This window comes from Meriones unguiculatus, chromosome 12, assembly GCF_030254825.1.
Source record: "Meriones unguiculatus strain TT.TT164.6M chromosome 12, Bangor_MerUng_6.1, whole genome shotgun sequence".
Classification (NCBI taxonomy): Eukaryota; Metazoa; Chordata; class Mammalia; order Rodentia; family Muridae; genus Meriones; species Meriones unguiculatus.
Window position 1 is genome coordinate 1212255 of NC_083360.1, and position 17787 is coordinate 1230041.

Below are 17787 nucleotides of genomic sequence, written 5' to 3' on the forward strand. Positions count from 1 at the left end.
GTTTGATTCTCAGCAACCACATGGCATCTCCCAACCACGTATAATGGGATCTAATGCCCTTTTCTGGCCTGTAGGCATTCATGCAAACAGAGCCCTCATATAAAATACATACATACATACATACATAAAATTTCTTCTGGCTTCACGCAAAAGGTTTCCTCCTAACTGTGTTTGTCGTTTTGGTTTGTTTGCTGAGACAGAGTCTCTCTACGTAGTCCTGGCTGTTTTGGAGCCCATTATATAAACCAAGTTGGCCTGAACCTCCCAGAGAAGTAATTAGAATACTGTATTACACAAACACCTCAAAAGCAGAAATGTTCTTCCTTTAGAATTGTCTCTGGATGAGCCTGTGCGGTGCTTAGACTCCGCCCTCTGGGGCCCTGTGAGTCAAAAAGCTGGTGCTCTGAGGGGACGGAGCCGCGGTCGGGTGATTGTGGCCTTTTCCTGCTCACTCCTTCTTGCCCGCCTTGCCCTCTCTTGGCAGGATGAGGCACGCAGGCGGGAGTGAAGGCACTCCTCCCGGCAGCTCTGGGAGCTATGGCTGTGCCGGCAGTGGGTAGAATGCCTGTGGAGAAAAGAAAGAGACACTCCTCGGAAGCCTGAGAGGCAAAGTAACTGCTATAAAATCTCTGTCCATCAAAATAGGTCATGAAGTCAAAAATCAAAACAAACTATTAGCCGAAATGGACTCACAACTTGATTCTACAATTGGATTTCTAGGTAAAACCATAGACAGACGGAAGATTTTTCCAGAGGGAGCCAAACTGCTCTGCTATGATGCTGTTTTCGTTGTTTGTCATTTATTGGATTATTAAACTGAGGTGATGCAAGTTAGTGTGGGCTTCGAATTTGTTGCAGTTAATGTCTTGAGGGTACCACTTTGATAACCAGCATCCCAACACTCTTATTAGCCTTCTCCATTGAAGATTACTGGAGTTTTCCTCTTTCAGAAATCATATAATGTTGCTTGAATACTGTTCCCTATTGGCTCATTAAGATCCCCGTTGTCAGGGGCATTGAGTTAGTCACTGTGGCTCTACCAATGTTGTCTCAGGGTTTTCCAGTCAGAGCAAATAGGAATACCATACCCTGTAGCTACATAAGTGTAACTGTCTGAGTTAAGGGGAGAGCAGAAGAATGCCAGAGACCCTGAGAGCAGCTTTTGTGGGGCGGTTGTATGGTGGACAAATGCTCCCTTTCATGTGCTTGACACCATCATTGTGATGGTGCTCTCCTTTCCTTGACGTCATCATTGTGATGATGCTCTCCTTTCCTTGACGTCATCATTGTGATGGTGCTCTCCTTTCCTTGACACCATCATTGTGATGGTGCTCTCCTTTCCTTGACGTCATCATTGTGATGGTGCTCTCCTTTCCTTGACGTCATCAGTGTGATGGTGCTCTCCTTACCTTGACGTCATCAGTGTGATGGTGCTCTCCTTTCCTTGACGTCATCAGTGTGATGGTGGCTCTCCTTTCCTTGACGTCACCATTGTGATGGTGGCTCTACTTTACTAGGTACCATATAGGGCTGTTTCTTTTCCCCTGAAACTTTCTGAATAAGTTTGTCCACATGAATTCTTTGTACAAGGACCTCCTTGAGTAAAGCTTGACATATTTCGATTGAAGCCTAATATACCTGTGTGTCAACACAGGTATTGTTTCATATTAATGATGAAGTCCCCTGACTTGCTTTATAGTTGTTTCTGATTTCTAGCTACTTAAGTAGGTGGGCCATTAGATTATTATTTGTGAATAATGTGAAGTTAAGTGATTGCTAAGCTCTGAGTGCAAATAAAGTGTCCAGGAAAATTAATTGCCTTTGTTTACTATATGCTCAAAGTGGGTACTGAATATTCAGGCCTGGAACCCAGAGTCCAAGGGATTGCTGTTTTGCTCCATCTGATCTGCTTACAGAAATCAAGACACAAGGTAGATATAAGTATAAACAAACAAATAAATAAATAAGCATTAAAATATTGTAGAAATTCTGTATTGCTCTTATTTTAGAAATTTGCCTGTTTCTAGGTTCAAAAATGAATTTTTATTAAAATGTTAAAAAAATGTTTCTGATCCAGGTGGTGGTAGTGCTGCCTGTAATCCCAGCACCTGGGGAGGCAGAGGCAGGTGGATCTCTGTAAGTTAATGTCAGCCTGTTCTACACAGCAAGTTCCAGGACAGCCAAGGCTACACAGAGAAACCCTGTTTCAAAAAAACCAACCAACCAAACAAACAAACAAAGAAACAAAACAACAAAAGCCTGTTTCTGTCAGATAGTGTCACCATGACATGAAATGTACCTACTTCAGTGAAGGTTGTCATGAGATTTCAGGTTCTAAATATTTGGGAAACTTACAGGTTTATTCATATTGAGTATTTATTGCTATATACAACATTTCCATAAAACTTAGTTCCTAATGAAGCAGTGAACATTTTGTCTGTTTTCCGTGAGGAGGAACTTCAGGAGTCTGTGGAGCGTACAGCTGCTTGAGCACCGCAGACTACAGCAGCTGAGCGCTCACACAGTAAGCGATCCAGCAAGGCAGAGCAGAAGCTGCCATCTCTTCCCTCACCTGGTCGCCAAACTCACACACCAGCCTTCCAAAACACGCCCGTGCATGGACCAGCCCCCACTAGTGGGGAAGAGGCCTGTCTGCATCAACACGGATCCAGGCCACCAAAAGCCATCTCAGACATGGGGTGGCCTCAGCCACCTGGCACTCATTGATTTGTGGCTTTTCATGTGCAAAATTAGGTCCCTTCCAGATCCCTCAGACCCTCATGTCGTCATAGCTCTGTCTCTATAGGCCCAATGAGGCGGTTCAAACCCGTTTCACTGATCACTGCGGCCACTCGGATCATTATAACACCCTCCTTAGAATTTCTTTTGCTGAGCCCTATGTTCCGTTACGCTGTACCCAACTATGTCCAGTCCACTTTCATTGGTCTCAAGATTTTTTCCCTCAATTTTCCTTTTGGTTCCATATGAAAGTCTTAGTTATTGTTGTTTTTTGCTTGTTTGTTTGAACTTGTTTTCCCCCCCTTTATGGCCTATGCACGCTAAAGAAATAGGTTATCTGTGTGCTGAAACCTAGCATGAACCCCAATACACAAAAGTAGCTCAGGGCTAAGGATGACCACACAGAGGAGAAAGATAGCCACACGGGACACACTGGTGTGTGAGTCCAAGGCAGAGGACAGCTCCCTGTGTACCAACCCCGTCTTCTGTGCTCATAGTTTTGCTTTCCGGGCATCCTTTTCTACGACACATTTGCTGCTTTTCACCGTTTCCCAGACTTCTTCCTGGAGTTCAGAGGCCTCTTCAGGTTAAATTGTCTCTTTGCATCCACACTAGAAACGGCCTCGCTAAGACTGTAAAGGTTGCTGCTGTCCTGGAGACACGCCTGCTGCTCCCTACATTTGTTAGAGACCACACCCACAAGCCTGCTGAGACAACCTGTATTTTAGGTTGCTGTTGGGATTGCTCGGTTAGAAGCCCTGCTGCCTGTCTGGGTTGCTCCCCCAAGGCCCTGTCTGGACAGTTCCCAGATCTTAACAAACGACTTGACAGCCTCTGTGGGCTTTGTCTCCTCATCACGCTTCCTCTGCCTTCGGACTTTATCTACAGCCATTTTTAAAGCACTGAGGCACCCAAAGAGGCTAGAATTTTCAAGTATAGAAATCTCTGAGTCTAAATTAAAAAAATATTAGCAACACTTCTTTTAGCTTACTGTTTCACACCATCTTTCCCAGAAAGGCTAAACCCCTACTCTTCAATGCTCTGCCTGGGACTCTCCTCTGACAGAGGCCTTCATGTCTGCAGGTGTGGTTCTACTTTGTCATAGGCAACAGCACTTAAGAAGGTTCCCCTTTCTCTCATAGGCGCCACGTTCGTCATGTCCCATTGGCTTCAGTGGCTGTCTCCTCAAACTCGCTTACTTTTTTTCACTTTATACTCTCCACCAATCCTCCTGGTTCTGACTATTTGATCGGGTTCTGCTCACATTTTCGACTTCTGATCCAGCATTTCAATGGAGCAAATCCAGGTGTAAATTTCTCCAAAAACAGTACCGTAAAGCAGTAAGTGTATTTTAGTCTCTCATGAGCTGCATATCAGCAATGAGAAGACCAGCCTTGGAACCGGTCATTCACAAAGTTTTAGTCAAGAAATTGGCCGAAGTTGTAGCCATGTGAAAACTTAGTTATGAGCAGCAAATCTCCCTCGGTGACTGGCAAAATGGTATTAGTTATTGGATGGGGGGAGTCTTAGTCATTTGCCACTGAACGCACTTCCTGGATAGATGGCTACCGGCTTCCCTCAGAGGGAAAAGTAGAGATTGTATTATGTCTTGCAATCTAATCCAAAGTCACACACCGTCACCTAATCTATGGGTCATATAGGTTAATTCCGAACCAGTGTGGGAGGGATGGTACACAAAGGCAAGGCAGACAGAGGCAAGGGCCATGAGGGATGTTGCGAAGATCAGACACCACAGTTGTGTATTCACACAGTCAGGCATTTTTATTGTGACATAGCATTACCTTTTTTGACACACGCTGTTCTTAGTGTTAATAAGTGCTATTTCCAAAGTTTGCAAAACAAGAGGTGTTCGAGTGGCTGGAGATGAAGCTGAGTGCAGGTCGTTAGAGATGAGTTGGTGTGGGCTGACCAGGCAATCTACAGGATTCAAGGGATTTGTGAAACCATGGGAGACTTTTAAAATCTAGCATAATTGGACTTGTTTTAATAGAATCACTGTAGCTTCTATGCTGAAGAGAGTATAAGTGTGGGGGGGGGGGCTGACACCAGATTTAGGAAATCAGTATTAGAGCATGGAAAGGGTAGAGTGGTGATTGCAGAGGTGTGGTCCAGGAGAGAGAGGACGCAGTGAGGTGAGACTGTATTTCAAATGACAAACCATGGATTTTCTAAGGGACTGAATGGGGAGCATGCATGTGTTTGCCAAGGCCAAAGCCTCGGCATCACCCTCGATGTTTTACTACAAGCGTCTTTGCACACCGGGCACCCCTTGCTCTAGAGGGCTCTTCCTCGGGTACCATTTCGTCTCTGCCTTCAGATCTTTGGGAAAATTCGCCTTTTCTATGAAGCATCTCCAAGTGAGGCAGCAGAGCTCTACCTTCCCCCTTGAGCTCCCACCCTCTGACCCGTGGCCTTCTCTGCCACACCCCTCACTGCTGAGACTGTCCGTTTAGATGTCCCGTTGTCCCTGGCTCCTAATTAGAAAGTCAAATCCATGGCAAGCAGTAGGTGTATAGACTCTGGAGGCATTTATTTAGTGCTAGGAACAGTGCGCACAGTAGGCGCTTCGCTCTATTAAAAAAGAATGATCTATCAAAAGAAAAATACTTAAGGCGCTGGAGAGCTGGCTCCGTGGCTACAATCGCATACTGCTTTTGCAGAGGACCTGCATTTCCAGCAATAAGAAAAGAAAGGCAGTCAGATTCGGTTTGAGTAAGGACAACTATGAAGTTGCCTTTTACTGAGGAGAACAGCAGGAAGAAATGCTGGAAGGTAGAGTTTAAACGAAGAGCACCAAGAGGCTGCGGGTGGCTCAGTGGGTGAAGCACTGGCTAGGCCAGCGTGAGAGGCTGAGTTCCCGTCTCCAGCATCTGTGCCAAAAGCACAGGCAGTATCCACGCAGTAGGAAGGCAGAGACAAGAGAATACTGGCTCACTGCTGAGCCAGTCTAGCCCATCAGTGAGCTCCTGGTTCAGCCAGAAACGTTGTCCCTCTGGAGCGTGCAGAGTGATAGAAAAGACAACCCAGTGTTGAAGTTTAGTCTCTGCACAGGCACACATGCGTGTGCATGCACACATGTGCCCCCCAACATACACACACGCAGCGGTCTGGAGATTCCATTAGAATCTGTTTGAGATGTCTACGTAAAAAGGTGACAACAAGTGTGACCTTTGAGGCAACACATGTGGCTAGAGACAAGACCCGAGGACTGTGTTCTAATGACCCTAACGCCCAGAGGCTGGCAAAGAGAAACAACAAGCAACAGCCACAGAGGGTGCCGTCAGGGAGATAGGAGGAAGACCAACTCCGTGTTCACGCTGCTCTGGGAGCAGATAAAGGAGCTCAGTTACCATCCTGCTGCTGTGATAAAACACTACGGTCAGGGCAACTTACAGAAGGAAGCGTTCTCTCGGGGGCTTCTTAGGGTTCAGAGGATGAGTCAATGATCGCCGTGGAGGGGAGCATGGCCACAGGCAGAACAGCCGAGGGAGCAGTAACTGTGAGCTCAGAGCTGATCCAAAAGTTACAGGCAGAGAGAAAACAGGGAGACTGGACCTGACCTGGGCTTGTGAAACCTAAAAGGGCCCCCCAACAAGGCCACACCACCTAATCCTTCTTAAACAGTCCCCCAAATGGAAACCAAACAGGCACCTCCAGGAACCCTTGGGGGTCCTGCTCATTCAAGGCAGCACGGGGAGATAGTGTGTCAAGAGCTTCCCTGCTAAGTCACGCATGACGAAGTTAAGAACTGACTGCTCTCCTCCTACCACCCAAGTCAACAGTGCTTTGAGAGGTCCAAAGATGGAGTCTGGGCTTCGCACAGGGAGGCGAGCAAGGCGGCCACACACCACGCAGTCTCCTAGTTCCCATGGCAGCAGTTCTCAGCCTGTGGGTCACAACCCCTTTGGGCACTGAACGACTTTTGCAGGGCTTGTTTCAGACTATCGGAAAACGCGGATGTTTACGTTATGATTCATAACAGAAGAAAAATTACAGTTATGAAGTAGAAACGAAAATAATCTCAGGGTTGGGGTCACCACCACAGGAGGTTGCAGCGTTAGGAAGGCCGAGAACCACTGCTCTAGGTGCTGCAGGACCAAGCGAGCAAATGTTTATAGTTAACTCAAATTCCATGTATTACAATTATAGATGTGTACGTATGTACGTATACAACACATCAGACATGTAATTATTTATAAATACTTCCTTAGTCAATTCTGTGAACCCAAATCATATGTTTCTCATTATAAGCTAAAGAGAACTCTTTCTCGACTGTAAACCCACCCCCCCAGTTGTCACCTGACCCTCAGCAGACTACATTTATTACATTCTTGGAAAGAATAAAGTAATCAGCTCGAGTGCACAGCAGGCAATGAGTCAGCACAGTACCATCTGGAGGAAGCCAGGCTAAGGTAGGGCCAAGCCCGCTCACGGTGTCTTCTTGCAGCAGAAGTTGGGGTATCAAATTCCCGAGGCTCCGAACGCTTTGGAAGGTAATGCCAGTAACAGTAGAGAAGATAGCACGGAGAGTTCACGCTTGTCACGAGTTAACGCCTGGAATGACCGCTGTGGGACAAACGTTAACCTTTCACTTGGAATGTAAGCCACATGAGGACTCGTGTCACCTTACAAAAAGTAGCTATTAGTTCATGAAATCTGGTGTTTTTAAGAACACTCCAAATTGAGAGATTCACGACAATTTTGTCCTGCAGAAGAAAAATTAGACACAAATTCCAGTAGTACAAATAGTTAACAACAGGTCTGGCTGAGACGCTGTCCCATAAATGAAATGCTCAACCACGAAACCAGCTGCTCAGTCAACTAGAACCCCAGCAGGGTGCAAACAGCCTATGTGCCCGTGTTGAGGTAGCCTGACCACGCTGCCTGGAACCACAGTGTAGCCTGACCACGCTACCTGGAACCACAGTGTAGCCTGTCCACGCTGCCTGGAACCACAGTGTAGCCTGTCTATACTGCCTAGAACCACAGTGTAGCCTGTCCACACTGCCTAGAACCACAGTGTAGCCTGTCCACGCTGCCTGGAACCACAGTGTAGCCTGACCACGCTGCCTGGAACCACAGTGTAGCCTGACCACGCTGCCTGGAACCACAGTGTAGCCTGACCACGCTGCCTGGATTCATGGCAGAGGATATTTTGAAACTTTCCATGACCGTATAGATGCAACTGTGGCCCAAGCCAAAATGTTGGTTGCTGTGCCTCATAATCATGCATTGCTTTCAGCTCTGAATAGTAATCCACCCATTTGATTAGAAGTCCAGCTCACAGAACTGGCCCCAAATGCTCGCCTTTCTTTTAATGGATGTTAAGAGGCAGTACAAGAGTGCCTAGGAGAGAGGTCCCTCTGCTGGGCAGAGCTGAGCTGGAGGGAGGGGTGTTGTTTTGTTTTCCTGACTTCCTTCTCTCTTCTCAGTCAGAGATAAGGGCAAAGGAGGCACACCCTGAAAGGCAGGGTGGTTGAATGGGCCATCTCAGGATTAAATCACCTACATGCAGAGATCAGAGCAACATCCTAGAGAGATGCGAATGAGCATCCATTCAAGGTACTCACTGAGAATTTGTCATAGGGCTCCCAACGAACCAGAATCTCTGGGTCTGCTGGGAGGTTGTGTATTCTATGTCAGCTCCTAGGATGATCTGTGGGCACCCGAAGTCTGCGTTCTGGAGAGGGCATACAGTACGTCTTGGAAGAGAAACAAGACACCAGGAAACCCTTAACTCAGATAGACACCTGGCACCCTTTTAAAGGCCATCGGACGGGCCAGCGCGGTTCCTTAAAGAGTAAGATAAATCTTCCCCTTCGGTTCTCATGTGCTATGTAGATCCCATGGTACAGTGACTTTTGTATCTTATTTCCTGCATTATAACAACTTCTCAGCAGAGGATAAAAATGCAGTTGAGACTTGTTTAATTTTTTAATTAAAAAGATGATTGGATGGACCATGTTTGAAGTCCTATAACAGACTTACCCAAAGAGACAGGCAGGGGTCATGCAAAGAATAAGAATGGTAATGACTATTTCCCAAGCAGTTCTCAAGAGCAGTTTGTGTCTAGATAGCCTACATTTGCTCTAGATGGGTATCATTATGCCAACTCTGTGCTGTGCACCACAGGTCACTCTGCCTGGAGAAAACTGCCTTGATTCTGTGTGAACTTTTAGCAGTCAATAAAGTGATGTTCTCCAACCAGGCAGCTCAGAGGTGTCAAAAGATCTCAGCCACTTGTTTTTGTAGATTTTGAACTTTCAATAAACATTATTTCCCCCTAAAAACAATTTCAGGCTGATGAGATAGGTGGCTTTTTAGGTAAAGGTGCTAACCACCAAACCTGATAACCTGAGTTCATCTCCCAGGCCCCATATAAGGCAGAAACAAGAAAAATGACTTCCATGGTTGCCTTTGGATGGTCACATGCACATTTCCAAGTGCACACTAGTGTACACACACAAATGTAAAAGTAATAACATTCACATGCCAAGGCAGCCATAGAAACTAACATTTTAAATGTACACATGCAATAAATTAACTCTTCGCAGGGCGGGGCAAGCAAATGCCATAATTGTTCACATGATATCAGAATTTCAAAGGCATTAATTTTAACGTATCAATCATAGTTGAATTTGGCTATAGTGGTGTATAAATCTGGCAATGCGTGGCTTTGACCTACTTCTATCATAGCCTTCCTTGAGGGCGAAGAAAAAGCAAGTGGGCAAGAAGCCTGTATGCATAGAAGAGTCAAGCCAAATGGCCAACGCTTACCTCCACAGGGCCTGATGGTGCGTTCTCTGCATTCAGCTTCCTGGGACTCCAACTAAGAGTGTGACCTTAGGTGGGTCACCTCTGCTGGGCTACATGTGCGTTCTGGTCTTTAAAAAACGAAGGAAAATGATTGCTAATTCCTAGTAGCTCATGTGTGCCAGGGTCCCTACGCCTTTCCACACCACCTCTTGTCTTGTGCCCCAAGGATATGTTGTTAGAATTTCCGAGGTGCCAGTCAACCACGTAAAAGCTTTCTCTCCCTTTCTCGCCCTTCAATTCAGTCTCTTGTACTAGGTTCTTTTCTTTGCCACTAGGCCAGCTCTTAAAAACCATTTCATGAGCTGTCCCAATAATTAACAACTAATTAACAAGAAGGCCTGGCTGCTTGGGTTGGCGCTTTCAGAAAGAAAGGAGCAGAAAGGTTGCTTCGCTTTCTCTATTCACAGGGTCCCGCCATTGTCATTGTAATCTGCTGGAGGTGGAGGCTCCCAAGAGTGTGAACAATCTCATTAAAAATCTCTGCTGGAACAGTCAATACCCTGTCACTGACCATATCGATCTCCAAGAACTGTCACTGAGTTCTGGGGTGTTTGCTGAAAAAGAAAGAAAGAAAGAAAGAAAGAAAGAAAGAAAGAGAGAGAGAGAGAGAGAGAGAGAGAGAGAGAGAGAGAGAGAGAGAGAGAGAGAAAGAAAGAAAGAAAGAAAGAAAGAAAGAAAGAAAGAAAGAAAGAAAGAAAGAAAGAGGAAACAAAATTGACAACCAGAAGTGTGCTTTGGTTTGGGCTATTTATTTCTCTAGGAAGGGTGCTGTCTTGGTTACTTTTCTATTGCTGGAGAAATGGTTTGTTTTATATTACTGCTTATGAGTCCATCATGGAGGAAAGTCAGGGCAAGAGCTCAGGGCAGGAACCTTGAGGCAGGAACTGGCGCAGAAGTCATGGAGAAATGCAGTTTGCTGGCTTGCTCCCTATGGCTTGCTTACCTTGCTTTTTTAGAGCACCCGGGACCCCAGTTCGTGGGTAACACTACCCATATTGAACTGGGCTCTCCCGTATCAATCATTCATCACAAAAATGTCCCACAAGCTTGTCCACTGTCCAATCTGATGGGAGCATTTTCTCAATTGGGGTTCCTTCCCTCTTCCAAAATAACTCTACCTTGTGTCAAGGTGGCATAAAAATTAGCCAGCACCAAGATCATGATCAGGTAGATCTCAGTGTTACTACTGCAGAAGATCTGCAGGGGGTTTCCTGACAGGGTCTAGCACGGTGCCCTCTCCAGGGACACCAGACAGGGCTTGCAAAGCGGCCGCCCATCACTCCACTCACTTCTGGATACCTCTGAATGTCTACCACTTCAGAAATTCTCTTGTTCTAAGGTTTATATTATGTGGCCTTGATTGCCTGGTACAGTTGAGCAGACCACGGACCAGCACATGAGTCAATGGGGATTATCAGTGATTAGGAGGGGTGGTTTAGGTGAGATCATTGGACTTAGTTCTAATAGAAGGAATGGAAGTGGAAAGAAGGGTAGAGCTCTCCACCCGGGTTAGCCAAACATGTAGCAACACAGCCAGTCACCTGAGCCAGACTGTACCCTGAGCAGCAACCAGGACTCCCCTGAGGCCCAGCGGCTCTACAGAGGGAGCTGAAGAAGCAGTTCACACCTTCCTTGCCATGAGAGTGCCATGGCTTACACCTGTTATGTCTGACCACCCTCAGGAGAACCTTCGACAAGAAAGACAAGAAAAACAACGTTGCTCTGCTCTTTAGAGGATGACGCATTGTGAGTCTCCACTTTATTCTGACACGATATGATGGTTAACATTGACTGTCAACTTGGCCGGGTTTAGACATGCTTAGAAAATAAGCCTCTGAGTGTGCCTGTGAGGATTATCTAGATTAGGTCAGCCTCTGGGCACATCTGTCGGGGATTATCTAGGTTATTGGCCATGGGAAGGCCCAACCACTGTCCATGGCACTATTCCACGAGCCAGGATCACCAGACTCAAGAAAAAGGAGAGCTGTCACGCTCTGTTTTAACTCAGATCCAATGGCTCCTGCCACCAGGACTTCCCCACTACAGCGGACCATGAATCCAAAGAAACCCTTCCTTCCCCGTGTAGCTTTTGTCAGGTATGAAGTCCAGCGATGTGTAAACAAGCAATGTGCAGGATGGTTCAAAGTGGGCCTGTGCGTGAGCACCCTGATCACACTGGATTCTCCTTTCTCCACCAGTACTGTGGGAGTTTTCAATAGAGATAAAACGTGAGCTAAAACTAGGCCATTTTGCAGGGTGCAGTGACACATGCCTGTGATCCCAGCAGTCAGGGTGGCAGAGGCAGGTGGGTCTCTGAGAGTCCAAGGCCACCCTGGTCTACAAAGCCAGGAAAGCCAAGGCTACACAGAGAAACCCTGTCTCAAAAACAAACAAACAAACAAACAACAAACAAACACAAAAACCTGTGCCATTTCAGTGGAACCAGCTGAGTGCTTAAAAAACATAGTGACCAAAGTTAAACAGAGGCTTAGCCTCTGGAAGTGAGGCTCCTGACAGCATTGCTTTTTGTATTTATATTAGCCAAAGGTCAAGTGCCAGGTGCCACCGATTCCCACGTTAGGCTCTTGTGACGCTTGTGTGTCTTTAGCCTTTGAACAAGGATGCTTTCTGAGACGCAGCTGACAAAAGCAGAGACGTCAGACAGTCTAAATGTGTATTATGAGCATCATCAAGTAAACAATGTCTGTCCTCACTGCAGATTACGGCATTTCAGTTCTAAAGGCAAGGAGGACTGCCCTGTCCCTCCCCACGGGGTGTGGGTGATTGACAGAACACTCTGTTAAGTAAAAACACACCATTGCTTTCAAGTTGCTCTCTGTAGAAGGAATGAGTTATGTATTTATACATCTGGGAGGATCTACACTTTCAATAACTGGAAAATTCGGATGAATGTGGGTGTAGGACAAGATAATTTTTTTAACTATGTAAAATGACTATAAGAAAAACTCATTTTGTGTTTTTTAATTAATTCAACAATTCGTTGTAATATTAAATAGAATTTGTTCATGTACTGATCTCTGGCAAAGTTATGTCACAGATACCCTCTTCTCTCTGGAAGGTTTGGGTTTATTATAGCATGAATTCAAAACAAAGAATGTGAAAGTTTTGACATTCAGTGGAAATACATGGGAGATGAGCCATCTGAGGAGATGGCTCAGTTAGCACAGCGCTTGCTATGCAAGGACAAAGACCCAGGTATGGTTCCTTAACACCTGTGTAAAAGCCAGGCACAGCAAGGTGTTAGCAGTCCTCGCCCTGCGGAGGCTCCCCGGGGCTTACTGGCTAGCAAATGGAGCCAAACTGGTAAGCTTGAGTTTAGTGGAGCCCCATCTCAAATAATAATAATAATAATATAATAAATAGCAACAGCGACAATAATAGAAGAGAGATTGAGGGAAACACCCGACATGGACTTCTGGCCTTCATATGCATGTATACGCATATGTAGAAGCACTCACACACGTGTACAAATGCACATACACACAAAAGAAATGCATGGTTAGTGCTCACCTAAAATGCCAGTACTCAAGAGATAAAGGCAGAAAGATTGTTAACCCAAGACCTGAACTACAGAGCCAGACTTTGTCTCAAATTAAAAAAGAAAGAATCAAGGCAGGAAACTCGAAAGCCAGTTTGAGTTCCTTATCTGCTAATGTGTATCAGATTCAAGGTTTGAAGACATTGGTCTGTAGCCCCCTCCACCTTTACCAATGCTGAAAAAATAAATCCCTTCCATCCATTAACTAAAATAGAGAGAAAATCCAGGCACAGCGGCACAAACCTTTAATCCCACACTCAGGAGGCAGAGGCACGCTGGTCTCCGTGAGTTCTGAAACCAGCCAAGTCTACATAACAAGTACCAGGCCAGCCAGGCTACAGAGTAAGACCAAGACTCAAACAAAACAGCATCCAAATGAGAAGCAAAAGGAAGATGGCAGCAGAGGAAGGAGGTCAGAGCCAGTAAGTCAGGAAGAACTCAAGATGAGGATGGGATGACTCAGAAATAACCCAGACAAGCTTGTGGAGGCAAAGGGTATAGAGAGGAAAAAGTGGGTGACTTCCCCAGGACAACACAAGGAGGCTGTGGCCTTCCGAGTCCCAGACACGGTCAGGGCAATGGTGTAGGAATGGTGGATATAATACAGGAAGACTTCCATGGCTGCGCTTCCTGTTTTCAGTAACCCAAGTAGCCCTTATGCTTCTGAGGAGGAGGAACAGCTTCTGAAGGGATACAAGAAAGACCTGGCAGGGGAGGTCCCAGGACGCCAGGACAAATGACTTACAGCTGTAAGTCAGAGCATCATAGCTTCTGAGAAGCCATCCCTACTCAGCAATCTAGGTCTGACACTCGGTTGAAGGGACCGAATGCTTCTAGTCTGTCTAGACTAGAAGAAATTAGAAGATTGTTTCGTGGCAAATCTAAATTTTCCTGCCTCCTGGAAAGACGCTTGGGCGGAGCTGAGAGCTGTTTGGAGGAAAACAGAAGCTACGTTTTCTTCGCACATCTCAGTTGTGATGAGAGAAGTTCATGACTCATTGTATTTATGATTCCAAAATATCTCTTTGACTCAAATTACAGCTGTTCTCTGAAGGATATTTCAGTAGGCAGCCTTAGTTTTTATTTTATTTTATTTTTTGGGGGGAGGTTCTATACCAGCCATTTTAAAGGGAGACAATCTGCTTGTGTCTTGTTTTTTTAGTACATCTGTGGTTTGAGTCTCACTACTCACAATTTCCAGTTTTTCTGGGATTGGTGGCCCAGGCTGGATTCCAGCTCTCCATGCTCTTGCTCCAGCCTTCAGTGCTGGGATTTACATACAAGCAACATCATGCTTGGCATGGAAGTACTTCTTTGTTTTGAGCTATCAGACTGGTTCCTGATGGGAGAAGACATTAATATGTATATATGTATACTGTGTTTGTTAGCTTTCCATCATTATAATGAAACATTTGAGATAATCAACTTATAAAAAGAGAAGCATTATTTTGCCTCATGGTTTGGGGCCCATGCTCACTGGGACCCACTAAGTTGACAATTCTGATGGGGGCATCTGATGGCAGGGTGGGGAGTGAGTTAATGGAGCAAACCTACTCACCTCATTGTCAGGAAGAAAAAAAAGGAGGAAGAAGAAAAGGAGGAGGAGGAGGAAGCAGTGGCAGCCAGAGTCCCACAGTCCCTTTCAAGGACACATAGCTAAGCACCTGAAATTCTCAGCCAGGCTCCATTAGAGACCCTGCTTTTACTGTAGGGCCCAGAGGGAGACATTCAAAACAAAAATTGTGTGTGTGTGTGTCTGTGTGTGTGTGTGTGTGTGTGTGTGTCTGTGTGTGTACCTTTACAAAAACAGATTTTGAGGTAGAATTTGATCTATATTGAAATATGTACAACAGTGTTAGAACTTAAAGCACTTTTTGAAGCAGGCATTCTGTGAGACAGTGAAAAGATAAGAACAAAGTTAAAGTTGCTCAGAACTGAGACAGAAGCATTGCTTTCAGCCTCACGAACTTTCCACCCACTGATCAGTAAGTGTGAATTTGGACCAGGTGTTTGACCTCCTCGAGTTTCAGTTTCCTCACCAGAAAACCGAGATAAGAGCATGCAATCCAGCATCCCACAGTTTCTGTGACTGAGGGTGCCACTGTGGGCATCTGGGAGCATTGTTCAACGATGCTCCAGTGCCTGTGTCATCAGGACGCTTCGGAGGTGACTGGTGGAGCCAGCTCCAAGCGCCTCCGGCAAGAGCCCTGACATGTTCCCTCAAAGCTCTGTAGGGACTGCAACTCGGAGGTGTCTCTCTACTATGGTGGTACACGGGAAAGACTGACAATGCAGCCAGCAAACAGAGTACGCGATGAGTGGAACATGATCAGCAACCTCTACTCTACTCTCTCACCAACCCGTTGCTTCACCTTGTTTTCTAAGATGAACAGGGAAGAGCCAAGACAAGTGTTAGCTTTGCCTGGGTACTCAGGTATGCCCACCTCACATTATCATTTAACATTCACAGGGAGATGAGTAGTGTGCTGCTTTGCAGATGGGAAACTGAGGCGGGAAGGGCCTTGGTGAAGATCACAGAGGTGGTGACCATAGCTGACAGCCATGTTTTCTTCAGCAACACTGATGCCCAGTGGCCGTTGCTCAGGCAAGTCGGTGGCTGTTGCTAGCTCAGGCTAGTCTTAGAAGACTGGGGTAATCATATGACCAACGTCTCAGGTGTGTACCAACCAGCCTGGTTCACGTCTTTCAACGTCAGCTTTAAATAAAGCAGGTAGCTGATTAGTTCTCCCTTTCTACCTTCTTTTGTTTGGAATCCCTCTTGAATCTTGGTAAACAGCTGCCAACAAGACATGACATGGAGAAGGACAACAGAAAGAGGCTGGGTTTCTCTATAAATGGACATCAGTCCCCAAGTCTTCAACCGTGGTGACATTGCAGGCTGAATAAGAGACTCCCCCACCCGTACATTAAGAAAGGTGACCTTAATGCACAGGTACTTTGGGCCAGAGTTAGAAGTGTTCACTGACGACTTCTCTGTGCTGGGCTCTTGGTGTCTTCCTTCTTCATACACAAAACAATCCAGCGAGAGAGACAGTCCCCTTTCCCCAGTGAGCACACTGAGGAGCAGAGACAGAGGCCAGATTCCTTAGCCACTGTGGTGGCGTGAATACGGATGGCCCCATAGATTCATGTGTTTGAAGGCTTGGCCCGTAGAGAGGGGAGCTGTGAGTAGGTGCGGCCTTGTTGGAGGAAGTGTGCCGCTGTGGGCAAGGGCTTGGAGGTCTCCTCCGCTCAAGCCACACGCGGTGTGGTATACTCTCTCCCGCTGCTGCCTGTGGGTCAAGATGTAAGCCCTCGGCGTCTCCAGCACCATCTCTGCGCATGCACCGCCACGCTTCCGACTGTAAGCCAGCCCCAGGTAAATGCTCTCCTTTCTAAGAGGTGCCGTGGACATGGCGTCTCCTCACAGCAATGGAAACCTAACACCCAGGCCAACATAGCCAGTGGACCTAAGAACTGGGACTTGCTGGGCGTGCTTAGCTGTCTTCTCAGAGTGGACTGTTTGGTGGGTGGATACTTCTTTCTTATTCTGCGCAGGGAAGAGAAATAAAAGAAAGCAATTCATGGGGCCAAGAGGGGCATCCGGGGTCAGGAGAACTTGCTGTTCTAGCAGGGAAGCCTGGCTCAGTAGCCAGCACCCACACAATCGCTCACAACCCCTATCATCACTCGCTCCAGAAGATCTGTGTAGGTACTGTTTGTTTTTTTTTTTAACTCTATTTTATTTGGGGTTCCTAAAGCCTCTACCTCCCTTCCAACCCCCCAACCCTAGGAAGGAGAGAAGAAGGTTAGAAGGACAGGGGACATAGACCTCTTTACTCTGCTAGGTAGAGTCATAGAGTTCTTTTGGGGGCAATGCCAACCCCAGTCTTCAGGACATCCAGCAGTCCAGGGAACCAGCAAACCAGCAAGTGCATCAGCAGCCTTCTTCCTTCTTCAAAGCCTTCTCTCTATCTGTCTCCACAGGGCGTTAGGAACCCCAAATAAAATAGAGTTTAAAAGCCAGCACCTACAGAGCTGACACCTTCTTCAGAATCCACAGGCTCCTGCATGCACACAACACATAGAAACTCACACCGGCGCACACACATACACATAAAAATAAACCTTAGAGAAAAGCAATTGGTGATGGTCAAATGTTCGGGAAGAGGACAGCTGGCCTAGCCGCTCTCGGGGCCACTGGAACTGAAGTGGCTTGAGTTGTGGGAAATTTGCCAGAGATCCCCAGAAGTGATGCAGTAGACAGGGTAACCCTGTAAGGATGGTAACATCCGGAAAGGAAATACACACAAGCAAATGTGTGCACAGACGTACACACAGCCAAACCAGGTTCACTGGCAGCATGGAAATGGGTTTGGGTGGCCTCAGTGCCGGAGCTATAATATAACAATTTTTGGACTGTTTCTTATAAATCTGGGGTGACTCTATGGGTCCCCCACCTGTGAGTGTGGCTTCTACATCCCGTTTGGTTGAGGGGCGGCATGACAGGTGTGTTTTTGAGAGTGAGCGTCTGGATTCAAATCCATGGCATCGCTACTGTGTGGGCCTGGACAAGTCCCTTACCGTCTCTGCCTCAGGTCCCTCACCTGCACAAGTGGGTTCTGTGCAGAGTTCTGGCCTGTCGGGTCGCT

At 46.5% G+C, this 17787-nt stretch overlaps 1 pseudogene; it reads left to right on the forward strand.

Moving 5' to 3' along the window:
• Nucleotides 1–485: 485 nt before the first annotated feature.
• Nucleotides 486–825, forward strand: LOC110554833 (BET1 homolog; annotated as a pseudogene).
• The last annotated feature ends 16962 nt before the right edge of the window (nucleotides 826–17787 follow it).